Genomic DNA, 19755 nt, shown 5'->3' with positions numbered 1-19755 from the left:
GGAGCTATGAAGGTGCAGGGAAAGAGCAAGATCAGGGCGGGGCAGCTCACAGGAAGCCTGTGCTGACCCACATAACTGAATTCTGCCACTTCATGGATACTGTGAAAGAATGCTCCACTTAAAGAGAGTCACTACGCAGATACCCTAACCTGTAAAACACAATCATTGGGAACCAATCAGCAAAAAGGTTTTCGTATTTTTTATTGATACATCACAGTTGTACATATTTATGAGGTGTATATGATATTTGGATACCTGTATACAATGTGTAATGATCAAATCGGAGTAACTGGAATACCCCTCACTTCAAACATTTCTTTGTGTTGGGAACACTATATTTTTTTCTTGTAGTTTTTTTTTTTGTAAATATACAGTAAGTTATATTGTTTTATTTTGGTTTTGTTTTTTGTTTTTGTTTTTTGAGACAAGGTATCACTCTGTCACCCACGCCGGAGTGCAGTGGTACAATCACGGTTCACTGCATCCTCAACCTCCTGGGCTCAAGCGATCCTCCCACTCCAGTCTCCCAAGTAGCTAGGACTACAGGCATGTGCCACCACACCCAGCTAGTTTTTCTAGAGACCAGGTTTCCCCATGTTGCCCAGGCTGGTCTTGAATTCCTTACCTCAAGTAATTCACCCACCTCAGCCTCCCCAAGTGCTAGGATTATAGGCAGGAGCCACCATGCTTGGCTTACAATAAACTACTATTAAGTATAACTTCTCTACTGTACTATTGAATACTAGAACTTATTTCTTCTATCCAGCTGTATTTTTGTACCCCTTAACCTACTTCTCTTCATCCCTACAGCCCCCTTCCCTTCCCAGCCTCTGATAACCACCATTCCACTTCCAAAAAGATTTTTTTAAGGGGATGAAAATAAAAGGTGGGAAAAGATGAGCCCAAATTGGAAAACTGGGATAACAATATCAACATTTAACAAAATAGAATTCAAGTTGAAAAGAATCATAGGTTACTGGCAAAAAGAATCATACAGCCAAAAGATATAATCACTTAAATTCAAAATCATATATCCTCAAAATACATGAAGCAAGGGTAAATCAACAGCTGTGGGTGAAGGCTTCACACACCTTTCTCAAACACTAATGGCTTGAGCAGATAAAAATTATAAGCAAAGATATAGAGTATGCTTGAGCTATGAATTATATACAAGACTCAACGTCTAACAAAGAGAAGATACACATTCTTTTCAGGCATATATAGGATGTTTCTAAAAATTGACTATGTACCTCAATGGTTAATTCTAAACAATCAATTATATACATACATCTGACCACATAACAATAAAATTAGAAATCAATATCAAATAGGTATCTTTTTGAAATACCATATCCAACTAACCCTGAAATAACATGGGAGTTAGGAACATGGACCCCCCCCCCCGGCCACTTCTCAGTCAAAAATTCACATATAACTGTTGACTCCCTCCAAAAACTTTACTAATAGCCTACTGTTGACAGGAACATCACTGATCACACAAATAGTTGATTAACATATATTGTGTATATGTATTATATACTGTATTCTTAAAAGAAAGTAAGCTAGAGCAAAGAAAATGTTATTTAGAACATCCTAAGAAAGAGAAAATACATTCCCTACTGATTAAGTGGAAGCAGATCATCATCAAAGTCTTCATCCTCATCGTCTTCACCCTGAGCAGCTGGGGAGGAGGAGGAAGAGGAGGGGTTGGTCTTGCTGCCTCAGGGGTGGCAGAAGCAGAAGAAAACTCCAGGATAAGTGGACCCATGCAATTCAAACCTATGTTGTTTAAGGGTCAACTGTGTCTGGAAACCAATTAACATACTAACAAATATATTTATATTAAAATAAACTAAAAGGAAAATTATAAAATAAATGTTAAAACTTTACCTTTACCTTGAAGACTGTGAATGTTGCAAAAATTTATGTAGATGTCTTAATAATATCTGCCGGGAGGCAGACTGTTGAATGCCACGTGTCATCATGAAACGTTATCAGCCAACTTGGAACATCTTGTACAATAGAAATGATTGGTTTTGATGAGGTTTTTAAGTATTTGACTACGAGGCAACACTTGTGCTGTAAAAATTTCATGATCATCCGGAATGAAAGTTTAGAGATCTTTTATTATTTATTTATTTATTTATTTATTTATTTATTTATTTATTGAGATGGAGTCTCACTCTGTCGCCCAGGCTGGAGTACAGTGGTGCCATCTCGGCTCACTGCAAGCTCTGCCTCCCGGGTTCACATCATTCTCCTGCCTCAGCCTCCCGAGTAGCTGGGACTACAGGTGCCCACCACCGTGCCCAGCTAATTTTTTGTATTTTTTTTTAAGTAGAGACGGGGCTTCACCGTGTTAGCCAGATGGTCTCCATCTCCTGACCTCGTGATCTGCCTTCCTTGGCCTCCCAGTGTTGGGATTACAGGTGTGAGCCACCGTGCCTGGCCGAGATCTTTTTCTTTTTTATAAAACTTTTTTAATAAAAGTTTTTATTAAAAAACTTTTTTAATATATATATAACCACATTGGTGACATTCGGCAGCACTTGTTGCATTGTGGTCAACTTGTATGCCACAGTAACTTTTCTGCAAATGAATTTCAAGGGAGGAGTTTATTTGTAAACCTAATCCCATAATTTTTTGTACTTAAAGAAGAAAGTTCGAGTGAAAGCAGCAGCTCCCTCTGTGACTGCACCTCTCAGTCTTCTCTTGGGGCACTATTTTTATTCAAATTGTTATTTAATGTTGAGTGCATCTTCTCCGGGGCGTCTTTCAGTGGTTCACAAAAAAAGAGATTTTAAGATATATTTCACCATCGGCCAGGCACGGTGGCTCATGCCTGTAATCCCAGCACTTTGGGAGGCCGAAGCGGGTGGATCATTTGAGGTCCGGAGTTCAGGATGAACTCAAGACAGCCTGGCCAACATGGTGAAGCCCCATCTCGACTAAAACTACAAAGCAAAAACGATATACTTCACCATCAATACAGAACCTAACAAATGCTATAAGCCTAGACTTGTTGAGGACATCCGTACTTTCCTCTTGTATAATAAACCTCCCTGGCTACACAACTTGTTCTAATGCTTCCTTCTTCAAATGCTCACCAAGATTTAAACATGTGTCTTTCATTAGTATCTCCTAACAAAGGATTACATTTTAGTCTGTTGCCAAGTTGTTTTCCATATATTATTTCAGCCATTTTTTTTGTATGTCTGTTTTGTAAGCATGAATCTAGTAAATTTTTTAAGCAGGAAATCTAATTCCCTAGTAGGGAAGAAAATGTGTGTTTCCCAAATGTTAGGTGATGTTTTTAGTCTACTGTTATGAAGTGAGAAGACGTGAAAGAAGTTTCTAAATTTGTCATTAAATGCAGTGAGCCTTTCAAAGTGGTGGATTAAATATTTCCTCACTTTAACCATTGCTGAAGAACTTGTAAAGGTCTGTCCTTTTACGCATGTTCTTGTTTAGCTTCTCAATGTCTTGATGGTTTATGGTACCATTAGCCACTGTCATGGCACAATACACACATAGGAGAGATTAATAGTGGCTGTAAATCCAGTCTTTACATCTTCTTGATGGTTTCAGTGTTGGGGGCTGAATGTTCGCCTGGTCTGATTCGATTGGCATTGTTTTATCTGTTGCCATGGCTGATGAAGAGCTTGCATCAGGAGTAGGTAAAAGGCCATCACTGCTGTTTTCTGCTGGATCAGCTGGCTTGCTTGGTTAGCTTTATTTTCCCTCTGCAGTTTCTTTGCAGGAATCTTTGATGTCTGTTTTGTAAGCATGAATCTAGTAAAACTAGACAGTCTAAATGGACACAGGTAACTGCGTCACACAGAAGCCGTGGAAGGAGTAAAGGAGTGAAAAAATGAGAGCCACAGGCCATCTTCATCCAGGCCCCCAGGATAGCTCTGCATGGCGCCCAACCCTGGGGCCATACACAGCTGATGTGAAGAGAAAGGAAGAGCAGCAGCTGTCACACAGGAAACAGCTAGAACTTAATTTCTTCGCTAGGTAGGATTGAATTTCTAGTATCTCTTTCCATCTCCAGTAGATTGTCATGACTAGTTCTGAGGGACATGTTTGGAGACCAATTCCTCTAAAAATTAGACCAAAGTACCTGTTTAGGACAAAGATAGCAAACATGTCTGATTTTTATATATATATGAGATATATAATATATATTTATAATTATACATCATATATAACATATATGTATATATGTCATATATGTGATATATATTATAATTATATATAATATAATATTTTTATATTAATTATATATAATTATGTATTTTATTATATATAATTTATAATTACATATAATTATAATATATATCATATATATCTCATATATATATATATATAAAAGGCATATGGGTGTAGCCCTGTATGACAGATGCATTATTTAATAGTTTAATTTGAAACTTATTTTTCAAAAAACAAAATAGTCTAAAGAGATAAGGGAAGATTGTGATTTAAAGAGATGCTATGATAGATGACACCATTGTGTAAAAAAAGAAAAAAGATCAGTTCTTAATCATTGTGTTTCATAATTGTGGACACTTTTTTTGACCCAGACATGACGTGGAGGGCTGAGTTAATCATGCTTCTTGGCTCAGGGCACATTAATCATCATTGTTCTGCAGAAGATTCCATCCTGGTTTCTAATTTTAATTTATTCATTCCTTTTTAGAGGGGTTTCCCACTCTCATTTTCTTTCCTTCATGGGCAATCATTCCTCATGTTGGATCTATGTCTGTATCCATCTTTTCATTTGTAAACAAACATTTAATTTAAAAACAATATAGTTTATGCATAAACTTTATGTCAATACAAATATTGATATAGTTTATAGGCAAGGATCGGTGGCTACACCTGTAATCTCAGTACTTTGAGAAGCTGAGGAGGGAGGATCGCTTGAAGCCAGGAGTTTGAGACCAGCCTGGGCAACACAGCAAGATAGTATCTCTAAAAAAATCTGTTAAAAATTAGTCAGGCATGGTGGCATGTGCCTGTAGTTCCAACGACTTGGGGAGGTTGAGGTGGGAGGATCACTTTAGCCCAGGAAGTCAAGGCTGCAGTGAACCATGATTGCACTTTAGCCTGGGAGACAGAGCAAGACCCTATCTCAAAAAAAAAAAGATAAGAAATATATTCTATAAAACACATACTGTAATTTTGTGTGTGTGCTTTTCAATTTACATAAATAGTAATGTGCTGTAGATGTAATCCTGTTTCCTTTTTTACTCAGCACAATGTTTCTCTGTGTACACCCAGTGTGTGGTTTCACACCACTACATAGGATTCCACAGTGAGTACCCACCACATGGTATACGTTGCTTCACCTAGAAACAGGTGCCTAGGTCTCCCTCAACTCCCCAGTACCAGGACCAAACTGGGATGAACATTCACACATTCATTCCCCTCTAGGACATCTGTGAGAACTTCCCTGGAAGATTTACATATATATCCAGCTCCTGAATACATGCATACATAAATATACATATGAATGAGCTGGACTGCTGAGTCATAAAGTATGCGTATACCTAGACGGAATAACAACCACCATGTTGCCCTCCAGAGTGGCTGCACCAGTCCACCCCATCCCTGCCCCAGCAGTGTAATTAGCCTCCTGGAGCCCCATGCCCAGCTTTCGACTCATGGCCAATCTCATAGGTGTAATGTGATGTTTTGTTGTTTAATTTTTATTTTTCTGATGATAATGAGTTTAAATATCTCTTCTGAAGGCTTGTCAGCACTCCTTTGTGTCTCCTCTCCTGTAAATAGCCTGTTCATATACTTGACACCCTTTTCTTCCATTGGGCTTCTCTGTTTTATGCTGTTGATTTACAGAAGTTCCTTGTACATTCTAGATTTGTGTCCTTCTTTGTTTTGGATATAGCACATATCTTGTCCCAATCTGTCACCACTCTGTGGCATGGCCCTGTAGGTCAGTGGTTCAGAACTTGGCTCTAAAGACCTGAGTTGGAATTCTGCCTGTGCCTGTTACCTATGGGACCCTAGGCAGATTAACCTCTATGCCTCTCACTACCTTATGGTACCCACCTTATGGGGTTGCTAAGAATATTGAATCAGTTGATATTTTAAAGCACCCAGAACAGTGCTTGACACATAGTATATATGAATGTTTGTTAAAGAAGTACAAAATATTAACTCTGTCCTGGGGTCCTTGGTTGAAAAGAACTGCTAAATTCCAATGCCATTAATCAGTATTTAATTTCTGTTTTGTTCTGTTTTGGGGATTCTTTTTAAGTTGTTCTTCTATTAAACTTGTAATCCAGCCTTCCCCATTTGGGTGGGATCCCATCTGGATTCCACTATTACACATGGCTTTAGACATCTGTTTTTATTTTTTGCCACGTAGCAAGTGAGTTTCCTCAACCCCATGCCAGACAGTCTGTTCTTCCCTCAGTGATTGTGGAGCTGCATTTATCATAGCCCCAAACCCACCTGGGCCTGTGTCTGAGCTCAGTGCCGTGGCCGTTGCTGCAGTGTCATTGTCATGCTGTTAATGAATGTGGCTTTAGGGAAAGCGTTAATATCTAGTAGGTCAAGTCTCTCTCTGCTCTTCTTTTTCAAAATAGGTAGCTATATATGGACATTATTCTTCCACATACATTTTAAAATGAGCTTTTCAAATTCCTCAAGAAGTTTGGCATTAATTTTGATTGGTGTAGCGTTAAATTTATACATCAGTTTGGGGAAGAATAGGTATCTTTATAATATTACACTAACCCAGCTGAGAGCTTGAAATGTTCCTCTATTCAGATCTTTTTTAAAATGCCCTTTAAAAGAGTTTAAATTTGTTCTCCATACAGGTCTTAAGTATTCTTTTTTCTTTTTTTTTCTTTGAGATGGAGTTTCACTCTGTCACCCAGGCTACAATGCAGTCACGCAATCTCGGCTCATGCAAACTCTGCTTCCCAGATTCCAAGCGATTCTTCTGCCTCAGCCTCCTGAGTAGCTGGGACTACAGGTATACATCACCATGCCTGGCTAATTTTGTATTTTTAGTAGAGATGGAGTTTCACCATGTTGGCCAGGATGGTTTTGGAATCCTGACCACAAATGATCCGCCCACCTCGGCCTCCCAAAGTGCTGGGATTACAGGTGTGAGCCACCGCGCCCCACCTAGATCTTAAGTATTCTTTAATTTAATTCCTAGGTACAATATAATTTTTATCACTACTGGGAGTCGTCATCTTATTATTATTCTCTTATTGACTTTTGGTGGTAAAGGGAAATGCTATAAATGATTTTTGTAAGTTTTTCTAGTCTTCAATGATTTTATAAACTCCATTTGGTTTTTTCTTATAGATGATCCCATAGTCTGCAAATCATGATATTTTTATCTTTTCACTTCCCACTCTTCTGCTCTTTCCTTTTTACACCTTGCACTGTTGGCTGAGCCCTTCAAGACTATGTTATAGGGCAGTCCTGGACGGAAGAGTGTGGTCTTGCTTTCACACTTAAAGGGAGTGAGGGTCAAACTTGTCCCTTAGCAGCGTATTTGCTCTAAGTTTTCTGATGTATAACCTTTTCTAAGTTAAGGTATTGACTTTCTATCTTTTGTTTCTTCAATTTGTTAAGAGATTTCCCCCACCTTATTATTATCTGGGGACTAAATCTACAATAAGCATCATCAGTGGAAAGAGAGGTTCTTTATGCATACACAAAAGGGGTGCTGTCCAGGTGCCGACCTGGGGGTGGGAGCAGACACTGGAATTACCTGAGCAATTTCTGCCACAGGTGAGTTTATCAGAAACTAACGTGGAAGACTACAGGTACCTGCAAAACCAGACGGTCCACTTTTTAGCCTCAGGCCACCGTTGCTGCCTCAGCTGTGGACATAGCAGTAGTGCCAAGCAAGGACTGGCCCAGCCAGGATCATCCCAGCTCAGGTCCCCTTGGCCTGGCACCCTCTCCTGCAGGCTCAGCCTCCCAAGGATCACGAGGATATTAGGACCTGGGTTCCCTGCATCTGCCAATCGTAGGAAGCTTCATGGGTATTCATCAGGGGGCCCACTTTCTACACGTGATAGAGGACAGGTGCATGGTGTTGGATTTCAGTTCCTGGAAAAAGGATATCCTCCCCTCCCTTCTCTGGGCTGCCTGGGTGCAGTGGGCTGTGGACAACAAGGATGGTCAGCAATTTTGTGGGTCTCACACACCGCAAGGGAGCTTCTGCAAAGGGATTTGGTAGAAATATTTCTTGAAGTAAATGGGCCACTGGCAGGGGCTTGACAGTTAACCTGGGAATTTAAGCACTGATGTTACAATCCCAGAGTACAAACCTGGGAGAGCCTGGCTAGACCCTCTCAGCCAGGAGTCAGCAAACGTGTCTGTAAAGGGTCAGAGAGTAAATGTGGAGGCTTTGCAGGCTTTATGATCCCTGTCACAACTACTAGACTCTGCCACTGTAAAGCGAAAACACCATAAGCAGGAAGTAAGCACAGGTGCTGACAAACCGCACCCACAGCCACAGGCAGTGGGCCAGAGGCGACCCGTTAACCACAGCCAGCTGACACTTCCGGTACAATCCCCTCTTTTTATGCATTCAGAAGTTAAGACCAAGGAGAGGAAAGGGCAGTCAAGCCCTCCAAGTATTCAGTGCTAGGTAACAGTTTCTGGTACACAGAGCCTCAGGCAACAGCACCTTTTTGCTAAGTAATTTCGTGCTTCCTGAGAAATGGAATTCAGCCCCCTCTTGCCCTGGGCAGCAGCTCACAGTGAAATTAAATTGCTGGGACCTGGAGTGAGTCACCCTGAGTTCAAATTCTGACTTGGTCACAAGTCGCCTAACATTTCTAAACTTCAGTTTCCTTTTCTGTAGAAAATGAACAGAAACTACTTCAGCCATGATTGACTCCAGTACAGAGCAGTAAAGAAAAGCAAGGTCAAGTATGGAAAGCCAAGCAAATAGTAAGTGAATGTCAGACATTGTTTTCTTTCTTTTTTTGAAACGGAGTCTTGCTGTATTACCCAGGCTAGAGTGCAGTGGCACGATCTCAGCTCACTGCAACCTCCATCTCCCAGATTTAAGCAATTCTCCTGCCTCAGTCTCCCGAGTAGCTGGGAATACAGGTGCCCGCCACCACCCCCAGCTAATTTTTGTATTTTTAGTAGAGACAGGGTTTCACCATATTGGCCAGGCTGATCTCGAACTCCTGACCTCAAATGATCCGCTGCCTCATCCTCCTAAAGTTCTGGGATTACAGGAGTGAGCCACTGAGCCCAGTCCAGTCATTGTTTTCAATAGCTCAAAGTTAAACGCTCATGCCTGTTTTCAGGCACCCCAGTAATGTACACCACTCTACCAATACTTCAAAAAAGTCTAAGCTAACACACGTGAACTTACTTTGAAAGCTGTAAAACACCATGTGAGAGAGCATCATGTCCTAATCTTTAATACACTCTTCTCCTTCTGTTCAAATGTCTCCTTCCATGAATATACCACACCCATTCCCTCCTACATTCATTTGTCATGCATTTAGTGAGCACTTTGGAGCCAGAAACCTCTAGGCAGGTTGGAATGTGCATGATCTAGTCCTATTGCTCCGCTCACTTGCAAAGACATCATCAATTCCCTTAAATACTCCAGTCCTGTCTCTCCTCCAGATTCAAGCATTAGTTTTTCCAGGCTGTTGCCTTTTGCCTTCTACTATCTATTGCTATTCTTACCCTTCTGACATTTTCAAGGGCTGGTACCCTGAAAATTGCATGTCTTATACTTTCTTTTTTTTTTCTCATTTTTAGTAGAGACCAGGTCTTGCCATGTTCCCCAGGCTGGTCTTGAACTCCTGGCCTTCAGCAATTTCATGTCTTATACTTTCTTTACAGGAAGGTTCTAGTCTAGCTTCTGCCATTGAGAGGCACTGGCAGGTAGCTGATACTTGGAAGATGAAAGCAAAAGACAAAGCATTATTCTTCTCTAACAGCAGTGGGTAGGTGTGTGATCAGATGGCAGAAACAGGGTTTGTAGTGTCTAGGAGAGGTCCTGTGAGTTACCTGCTTTGATTCAGCAGATAGCCTTCCTAGAGGTAGCATCATACAACTCTAGCACTTTCTAATTTCCTCAAATCCAACAGCTATTCTTGACTTTTTTTCCCCCAACATTTCCAACAATTTTGTAAGTACATCATTCTTTATATTAAACCTTTTTTCTACTAAAATAAAGAGTGGTTATACTATTAATGATTATGAGTGCCTCTTTTTTTCAGGAATAAAACCTGCTATAAGCAAACAACTGCCTTTATGATTCTATTCCATTAGTGTCAGGCTTCTTTGCTCCCAAATTAGGTTGTAAAGTCACTGAGCCCAGGGACGATGTCTTATATTCCATGTCCACAGCATCAAGTGTAGGGCTGGGCACGTAGCTGATTAAATAACATGAGGCATCCAGGTGCCCAAGTCTGTCATCTGTCATTCAAAAAATATTCAGTGATCTCTTTCTTAGGTCAGGCTCCCAAGAAACAGACACTCAGGGTGGAGCTTAGCCTGCAGAAAGCTGACTGGGGATCAACACCAGCGGAGGATGAGAAGGAAGCAAGGGTGGGCTGAGGAAGGAGTTCATCTTTGATGCAGCCACAACAAAAGCCACAAATGTCCCCACAGGAAGCCCTGGAGCTAAGATGGCCGTTTAGAGGTGTCCCTTCCCACCTATTGGCAAGGGGTATTTATCCCTCGTTGACCAGTCATTGAATGTGGGCTGCCCCCAGGAAGGGGAGAGGGCCTTAAGTGAGGCTCTTGACCACCTAGGGCAATTCCTAGAAAGAGCTTCAGTTGAAAGCCTTGAGCCAGAGCTGTCAGCTACACAGAGTTCCATTAGCTGTGGGAATCAATGTTAAGTCCTGAAAGTGGGTGCTGCATGGCATACCGCAGATTCCACTAGAATCCCAGCTAGGCATCAGGCAGTATACAATAACTAGTAGGTTGAATCATATGAAATTGCTCGTGTTCAACTGGTTTTACCTCCCAAATAGGCAATCGCATATGATTTGATCTAATAACATTACTAAAGTCCGCTATATCTTACAAAATACTTTCATACAAATTACTATATTTGATCCTCATGTCAACCATGTAGGATGGGTGTTCTTATCAGCAGTTTGTTATGTCTGAGAAAGCTAAGGCCCAAAGAGGCCGGGTAATTTACCACACGTCTGGTAATTTTGGAGCTTGTTTTAGACACAGATTCTGACTTCAAATCCAATGGCCTTTTTCTCGCATAATAATACACAGAGAAAAGAAAGTCTGTGGCCTTGAATTTCCTTCTCTCATAAGTTTTACTGCCACATGACCTCAAAATGTGAAAATAACAGACAGGCCAAGCATGCAGCATATCACCCTTTTTCGTAGTTCTAACCAGACCCTCTCAGCCAAAGAAGATTCTATTCCCAGCTGGAAATGCTGTCCTGGAGCAGCAATGGAGACCTTCTCTCATTGGAATTGCCCATGAGGACAAATGCACCCCCCACTTCCGCTATCTGTAGAATCTGCAGTGCGCTTTCCACCTCTGTTATGCCCAAAAGGGAGGCACATTTCCGTGAGGAGGAGAAGAGCCTTCAAACTGCAAAAGTCTGGATCGCGGCCGCTTTAAGAGGTGAATATATACATAACTTCCGATCGCTAAGCAAATGAGCAAACTGCTTCTGATCCTGGTCTTCTCAGCTCCTGGTCCAACAGACTGTGTCTGTCCTGCAGCGGCACTAGAAAAACCACAACAGGTGGAGCAGGATTCTTGGGGAAACCCAACTGCAAAATGCAGGAGCTGTGTGTTGTCAACTGCCCCAGGGTGGAATACACACAACAACCCCCCATCTAGGTAGAGCAGAAAGCACACAAGGGTCTTTGGAAGCAGTTAGTTGCCAGAGGCTGGATAAAGCATTGTTCTGGAGTGCACTGTCTCCACGCGAATGAAAAGCAGTTTTTACACATGCCAGTAGCTTGGGGTTGGGTCTCAGAGGCCAACAATGAATAAGCCTTTGCCTCCATGATGTCATTGCTCCCGATGTGGAATCTCATTGGCTGAAGGGCTTGTCACTCACTCACCATTGCTTTACGGGGATGGAATTCTGTGGAGTCCAAGGTTTTCTCTCATAATGGGAGGCTCCCTGAATCCCTGGTTGAATTTGGCTTCTGTTTTTCTCTCCTACAGCTCAGTTCTGAATTATACACACAGCTTGTGAGTTATCTTGGGTTTTTGTGCATTTTACTTTTATCAGCATATAAAAGCCCCTCAGTTAGTACTCTTTCCAAAACAGTAAATATTTTCTGGACATTAATGCTGCATAACTTTCAGAGAGTCCTGCTGTTGTTTTTTTTTACCCCCATTTTGTCCATGAGAAAGGAAAGCCTGGAGCAGAACAACTTCCCAGTCACATTGATTCTAGGGTGAGAACTGTGAGCCTCAGCATACAGATTTTAAAAGCAGAAAGCAAAAACAGGAGCCACACAGGTCTAAGCAGTGGCTCTTCCAGTATTTTCCGGGCTGCTGATCCAACGACTCCCAATTCACATTGTGCATTAACTCTGAGGCCTGCTGCCCCACTCAGTCCTGTGCCCCCGCCAGGGGCCTGTGTGCAGGACAGTATTGTAGGAGAAGCGTGCTTTAGGGCCAGTTGCATGATCTGGAGCTAGTTAGTATGCCTGTGTGAACTCCAGCTTCCACACTGTAAAATGAGCCTAATAGGGTCTCCCTGGCAAAGCGGTTGCCAGGACTAGAGGAGATCACATGCCTGAGTCCCTAGCACAAAGTTGGTGCTCAATAAACAGCAGCTGGCTTCAGTGTGGTGTCTGTCCCAGACAAATGCACTTCAGGGATGCTGAAGGTTCCTCCGGTCCGTAACAGGACAGCAGAGAGTGCCCACAGGAGACTGTGGTGAGGTAGCTTCCTGGTGCCGGCCTCAGGCAGAGTGGAGGGCCACTTATCCAGGAACACAGGCTCAGAATTGCCCAGGTGAACATCATAAGCGTCCCCAGGACAGTGGGACCCCACCAGCGTGGAGGTCACACTTCTTACAAAGGTTGTATGTGGAACACGCTGTTTTCCATCCAAGCAACGTGCCAGCCGGAACTTCATTGAGCCAGCGGCCTGGGGAACTGGAGACATTTCTCTTCTCTGGCACATATGGGGGCTCCCTACACTTGAGAGAAGTGGGAAAGGAGTAAAGAAAAACATTCCTGGACTTTGATAACCAAAAAATATACTTCTGTTTCGTGTGGCATTAGGTCTGGACACCAGAAAACCCACCAGGGATATGTGTGCTGGATGTGTACCTTTCATTTAACTTGAGGACAAAATGAGGCAACGTCATTCCAGAGAAGCAACGCAGAGACAAGCCCCAGCCAGGGCCTTTTGGGAGAGGAAGAAGTGGGTGGAGCGGGGGCACTGCCTGGAGGGTGAGGAAGGGGCTCCAAGATCAAACACTGGAGCTCTCCCACTCTCTCTGCCTTTCCCCTCCCTCCGAGCCCCTTACCCAGCCAGCCACCAATACAACTCCCCTGCCAGCCCCCCACCAGCTCATGCCCCACCAAGGAACAAAACAATGCTCACAGATCAGCTCCGATCACACAGTCAGGTCAGAAACAGGAAAGCCTGCTAGCTTTTTGCCCAGGGTGAAGGAGAAACAAAGGAGAGAGTGCAGCCCTGGCCCCACGGCTCCATATTCACCACCCATCAGCGCTCAGGGGGCTGAAATGTGCAAATACAGCACCGAGATCTCAGGCTGGGCGGGTACAAACCAGAAGGACAAAGTGACGGCATGTCGTACTCAGCCTCTGAAACTCAGCTGAAAATTCTAGAATGTTCTCTTTAACACAGTCATGTGAATGCTATGAAGGAGCTTTGATAAGGTTCCCAAGTCCTATAATTAGTCATGCTTTGCTGCAAGGCTGTTCTCGATTTACAGCGCTGCTCACACTGAAGCATGCCCTCACATTTGGCACATGTATATCTGAGTACCTTCTGCCTCTGTAAATGTGTCTCTTAGAGGCTTACTACTTGAGAAGCTTAACTCCTGGCTCAGCAGAGACGCAGAAATGCTGGCAGCCAGCTCAGGGGCTCTCCTCCACCGTAAAAGCCCGGTTTACTCCCCACCATCCTGAGCACACAGGCTCTGTCGTAGCCACCACCCAAGCAATGAAATAGTGCCTCTTTTTTTTTTCTTTCCCCCACAGATGAGGATTCTGATATTTGGAGAAGAACTTTCTCAAGACAACACAAAGGCTCAGTGATGGAATTGCGATTTCAGCTTGGGCCTGTCTGGCTTCTTTTCTGCTGCATTACCTCAAATCCAGAGATGAAGAGACAGTTGCTCCATTGCTGTCATCTTCAGCGTACTGGACTGAGAATGGCACCCTTGTAAAGGTATTTTGCTGAATTCAATAATTCTAATTATTACACTCTCAATTCCCCAGCAGCAGAGGTGGCACACACTTGCCCTGTGCCAGTGCAATGCTGATGGTTGCCCAGTAACAATGCAAATTAAGGATGAACCCCAATCATCTCAAGATTCTGCTACATCATCTACAAGTCCTTCCTAAAGAGTTTTCCTTAAGTGAGCAAGACTCTTCAACCACTTTCCAAGTCTCTTGATTGTGGCCAAAAGACAAACTCCAGGAAGCTGAGGTGGGAAGATTGCTTGAAGTCAGGAGTTTGAGGCTGCAGTGAGCTATAACTGTGCCACTGCACTCCAACCTGGGCAACAGAGCAAGACCCCATCTCTAAGAAGTAAAAAGAAAAGAAAATTAAGTGAAGAAAGGACCTCTGGCTTCCATTCTCACCTCTAATTGGAAACAATGAAGGGAGTTTCTGTAAGGAGTCTGGGTCATTTCCCCTCCTTGTGATGCATAGGTCTGGCAAGGAACCAGTTGGGCAGGATAGCTTATCAGACCTAACTCCCTTGTTCCCAGCTCTCTTACCTGACTGAAGCACCCTGCCTGAAGTTGGACATAGTGAAGTCACCAAGTCTAGGAATTATCTAGACACAGGGAGTTCTAAGTAATTTATTTATTTAACAAACATTTACCTAATACTTACTAAGTTCCAGGTCTCATCTAAGCACTTTACATGTGCTAGTTCCTTGAGCCTCAAAAGAGTCTTATTAGGTAGAGTCCATCATTGTCTTCATTTAAAAAATAACGGATCTCCTGTCATCACTCTTTTTCAGTATCATACTGGAAGTCCTCATTAATGCAATAAGAAAAGAAAAGGAAATAAAAAGTATAAGAATAAGAAGGAAGAAATAAAACTGGTTTTGCTTGCAGATGACGGAATTGTCTATGTAGAAAATCTGAAAGAACAGAAACAACAAAAATCTGAAACTAAAAAAACCAACTATAGCAAGGTTGTAAGATACAAGATTAATATACAAAAGTCGATTGCTTTCCTATGACTCAGCAATGAACAAGTGGAATCTGATATTAAAAACATAATACTGTTTATAGTACTGTGAAGCAAGTTTACTGTGCAATGATTATTTGCCCAAGTCCAGTGAGACAGAACACTCAGGCATGCAAGTCATACAAAACAGGTCTGTTACTCACAGATAGGCGGTAAGGGACAATGGAAGCCTAGGATTCATGACAAGCCAGTCCCCCAAAGCTCAGAAAAGCTACCCAGGGTGGATGGAGACTCGACTGCACGTGACCCCACTTGCACCACAGCCAAGGAATCCCAGAAAGCAGCCTACCTTGGGTTTTATCCCCTGCAAGGGAACACAACATGCTAGGCTAAAGCACTGAAGGACATCCTGCTCTTAGGGGGAACAGGAACGAAGCCTGACTGTTCCAACCAGCTCCTCCTTATCTTGGCATGTTGTACTCCCAGCATGAGAACTCCCAGCATTGAGAACTCCAAACAAGAAAGGGGGAAGAACTGGATCAGTCTGAGGCCATGTGAAAAACTTCCTAGCAATTAGCACCCTCCAAAATGTAACACTTAGGTACAAATCTAACAAAACATGCGCAAGATCTATCAGAGGAAAACTACAAAAACAAAAATGGAAAAGTGAGGCCGAGCTCGGTGGCTCACACCTGTAATCCCAGCATTTTGGGAGGCCAAGGCAGGCAGATCACGAGGTCAGGAGATTGAGATCATCCTGGCTACCATGGTGAAACCCTATCTCTACTAAAAATACAAAAAAATTAGCCGGGCATGGGGGCAGGCACCTGCAGTCCCAGCTACTCAGAAGGCTGAGGCAGGAGAACGGCGTGAACCCAGGAGGTGGAACTTGCAGTGAGCCAAGATCGCACCACTGCACTCCAGCCTGGGCAACACAGCGAGACTCCATCTAAAAAAAAAAAAAAAAAAAGGAAAAGTAAGGCAACGAGAGTTGAATCACTTGCCTAAATTCACACAGCTTCTATCAGGGCAGGGGTGGGTAGGTAGGATATGAAACTACAAAGCCTGACTCTGACATCCATGCTTATAACCCCACAACATACTGCCTTGCTGGTGAGGTTTATGGGCATTTATGCTGTTGATGAAACAAAAAAGTCAAGCTTTTAAAGAATTAAAGTTAGTTTTATTAATTTAGAGGCGTTGCTGAACAACAGAGCAACGCCTGTCAGACTGGCCTATCAGACTGCTCCGGTACAGTATTTCAGTCCACTGCTTATATACAGGTGCTGGGGGCTCAGTACATGCAAACTTGCATCCAATTTGCTCAGAAGTTACATTGAAGCAAAATCACATCAAAATCTGGGTGTAAAAGTACATCTGGTTACAAATTACAGAAGCATAACCACTAGCCTCATCACTCCTTATCTTATGTGGAAGAAAAGACGAGGACTAGGGTCATTTATCTTTTAAGGAATGTAGTGATTCAGGCAAGAGGGGTGGGGGACTGTATGCTGTATCCTGTTTTGTCTTTAAAGAATCTTTCCAGAAAACTGAACCTCGTCACAGAGCCAGGGGCTTTGAGAAATTCTCCCGGCAAGCAGAAACAAGCAAACATGGCTTCTTACGCTTGCTACCTTGTCTCACCGTGCCCAAGGCACCAAGGACTTAGACTCTACCCTGCTCTCCAGTGATTCTAAGCCATCAGGTATCAGAGCTGGGAAGGACATCAAGCTCAGCATTCCCATTTAATTGATGAGGATGCTGAGGCCTTCAGAAAGGAACTTCCCCGAGGTTACTACATAGCCACAGATCCAGTTTAGATCCTAGAAAGAGCACATGTGCTTGCAGAACACCTGCAATGATGATGAAGCCCTTGTACTGGTGAATGTGGTCTTGGCTAGAGTGCACTGACCACCAGCTCTGGAACCTCAATGGCTTAACACAACAAGAGTCTACTTCTTGGGTCGGGCACGGTGGCTCACGCCTGTAATCCCAGCACGTTGGGAGGCCGAGGCGGGCAGATCACCTAAGGTCAGGAGTTCAAGACCAGCCTGGTCAAGATGGTGAAACCCTATCTTTATTAAAAATACAATGATTAGCTGGGTGTGGTGATGGGCACCTGTAATCCCAGCTACTTGGGAGGCTGAGGCAGGAGAATTACTTGAACCTGGGAGGCAGAGGTTGCAGTGAGCCGAGATAATGCCATTGCACTCCAGCCTAGGTGACAGAGCAAGACTCTGTCTCAAAAATAAATAAATACATAAATACTTTTTGATCAAGTATAATCCAAGTCCCATGTTGGCAGAGTGCAGAGAAGAGCTCCTCCACACAGGGCACAGGCTGGGTTCCTCTGTCCTCCACCATCTCAACACATGGTCCCTGTTGCTCCAGAGGAAGGGACAGAGACTGGGAATGGGTTCAACCCTGTAGATTCTCTGCCCACATGCAATTGGCCAGAGCCCAGTCACATGGTCCCACCTTACTGCAAGGGAGGCTGGGAAATGTAGGCTAGGAAGAGTAAACTGAAATGAGAATTGGCAAACACATAACAGTCTGCCTTTTATATACATTATCTCATTAAACCTTTGTAGCACTGTAGCGGAGCATTATCCCGACTTGTATAGCGGAGAAAACTGCAGCTCAAGGTGATTAAGTAAACTGTCCCAGCTTCACCATATTAGTGGATAGTGGAGTCACAATTAAAATTGAAGTCTTGGTACTGGGCACGGTGGCTCATACCTGTAATTCCAGTACTTTGGGAGGCCGAGGCAGGTGGAACACTTGAGACCAGGAGTTCCAGTCCAGCCTGGCTAACGTGGTAAAACCCCATCTCTACTGAAAATACAAAAATTAGCCAGGCACGGTGGCAGGCACCTATAATCCTAGCTACTCAGGAGGCTGAGGTAGGAGAATCACTTGAACCCGAGAGGCAGAGGTTGCAATGAGCCGAGATCACACCACTGCACTCCAGCCTGGGTGACAGAGCAAGACTCCATCTCAATAAATGCATACATACATACAAACATACATTTGAAGTATTTAGGTCTCCACAACTCTCTGTTCTTCGTACCACACCAAATGGGCTCTACATGAATTTCTTGACTCCTATCTTAGTGTGCTTTTCACTACTCCATTCTACTGTGTGAGAGTAAAGATAGACAGATGTATCCTCCCCATCTTGTAGCCAAGGATGTTGATATTCTCTCAAATGCTATAAGTGAGAGTATAAATTAGCAAAATGTATTTAGAGAGAAGCTTGTTAATATCTATGAAAATTGTAAACGTGCATATTTTTGAACTAGCAATTATATTTCCAGGAATTTCTCCTACAGATAAATTTTCAAAAGTGTAAAATGACATTTTGCATAAAAATATTGATTGAAGTATTTTCTGTAACAGGAAAAGAACTGAAAAAAAAAATCTGAAAAGAGGAGAATCCTAAAATAAATGCTGAAACATCCATTTAGTAAAATACAACAAAAGCAATGCCCCATTAAAATAATGCAAGATGACCGGGGGCAGTGGCTCATGCCTGTAATCCCAACACTTTGGGAGGCTGAGGCAGGCAGATCACAAGGTCAGGAGATCGAAACCATCCCTGGCTAACACTGTGAAACCCCGTCTCTACCAAAAAAATATTAAAAAATTAGCCAGGCATGGTGGCAGGGGACTGTAGTCCCAGCTACTCGGGAGACTGAGGCAGGAGAATGGAGTGAACCGGTGGGGCAGAGCTTGCAGTGAGCCGAGATCGCGCCACTGCACTCCAGCCTGGGTGACAGAGCGAGACTCCATCTCAAAAAAATAATAATGATAGTAATAATGTGAGCTTTCTCTACATGCCAACAGGGAAAATGTATGATGCATGTGGATAAGTGAAAAAAAAGGAATCGTATATATGAGATTATTTCATTTGTGCAAGAAAAAAGGAAGTATATGCATATATATGCATACGAAGTATTTGAAAGCATTGCCAAGAAAGCATTAAAAAATAGACAATTCTGAAGAGTAGGATCAGGAGAAATTCTTACTTAATAACTTTTTTTTTGAGACAGGGTCTCACTTTGTCACCCAGGCTGGAATGCAGTGGTGTGATCATGGCTCACTGCAGCCTCAACCTCAGGGGCTCAAGTGATTCTCCTGCCTCAGCTTCCCAAGTAGCTATGACCACAGGTGCACGTCACCATGCCCAGTTAATTTTTTTTTTTTTTTTTTTTTTTAGTAGATATGAAGTCTCACTATGTTGCCCAGGCTGCTCTTGAACTCGTGAACCCAAGCAGTCTTCCCACTTTGGCCTCCCAAAGTGCTGAGATTACAGGTGTGAGTCACTGCACCCAGCCACTTAATGACTTTTGACTATCAATGTTTATAATAAGCATAAATTATGT

General features: G+C 42.9%; 1 long non-coding RNA gene across 1 annotated transcript; it reads right to left on the bottom strand.

Annotated features, from left to right (window-relative positions):
* Positions 1 to 9418: 9418 nt before the first annotated feature.
* LOC141409209 (uncharacterized) lies at positions 9419 to 13815 on the bottom strand. The gene is made up of 2 exons (XR_012428443.1): positions 13583 to 13815; positions 9419 to 13167 (listed from the first exon to the last, which is right to left on the bottom strand). It is a non-coding gene; the product is annotated as an uncharacterized lncRNA (long non-coding RNA).
* Between the last annotated feature and the right edge of the window lie 5940 nt (positions 13816 to 19755).

The sequence above is a fragment of the Macaca fascicularis genome, chromosome 1, assembly GCF_037993035.2.
Source record: "Macaca fascicularis isolate 582-1 chromosome 1, T2T-MFA8v1.1".
Taxonomy (NCBI): domain Eukaryota; kingdom Metazoa; phylum Chordata; class Mammalia; order Primates; family Cercopithecidae; genus Macaca; species Macaca fascicularis.
Note: the sequence above shows the minus strand (reverse complement) of the source record. Positions and strands in the feature narration are given on the sequence as shown.